The sequence below is a fragment of the Arachis ipaensis genome, chromosome B03, assembly GCF_000816755.2.
Source record: "Arachis ipaensis cultivar K30076 chromosome B03, Araip1.1, whole genome shotgun sequence".
NCBI lineage: Eukaryota > Viridiplantae > Streptophyta > Magnoliopsida > Fabales > Fabaceae > Arachis > Arachis ipaensis.
Window position 1 is genome coordinate 67,969,625 of NC_029787.2, and position 651 is coordinate 67,970,275.

A 651-nucleotide genomic window follows, 5' to 3' on the forward strand; every position below is an offset into this window, starting at 1 on the left:
CAAAAAACCAAAAATATAATTTACAGAACCTGTTTCTCCAAGGCAACCTCTAGGAGGGACAAAAATAAAATACAAGGTGAAGAATCTATATACCTTTATAAATATAAACAAAATACGCCCCTGAGTCCTAAGAGTTCTTCGCTTCATCAGAGTCTCCAGAACACAGAGTGGTGCTTCTCAACCTGCATCTGAAAAACAATAATATTGTATGGGATGAGAACTAGGGGTTCTTAATATGGTTAAGGTGCCCACATATATAATAAATAAGGCCACGGGAAAGCCAGAGGCAATCGTAGAATGCCAACACTCAAATTATAAAACTTAAGGAACTAAAATAGAAACCATAAACTGGGGGTAGTTCTTTAAGGTTCTAAACTTGGTCAAATTCTAATCAAAACCCTCAATCCTCCGCCTGTCCTCCAATCCTCCAACTCTGGTAAAACCACAAGCAAACAAACAAACAAGTCAAGAACATACAGAAAGCACATATGACAAGTAGGCAGTTAGCAATTAACATGCCTTAAAAATTAAGCAAGCCAAGACCATGCACAAACAAGAAAATCAAATATGTGCACATGATGCATGCTTGTCCTACAGCTGATGAGTCTCATCTGTCGTTTATAAAGCCAAACCCGACATGTCCGGTAAAAG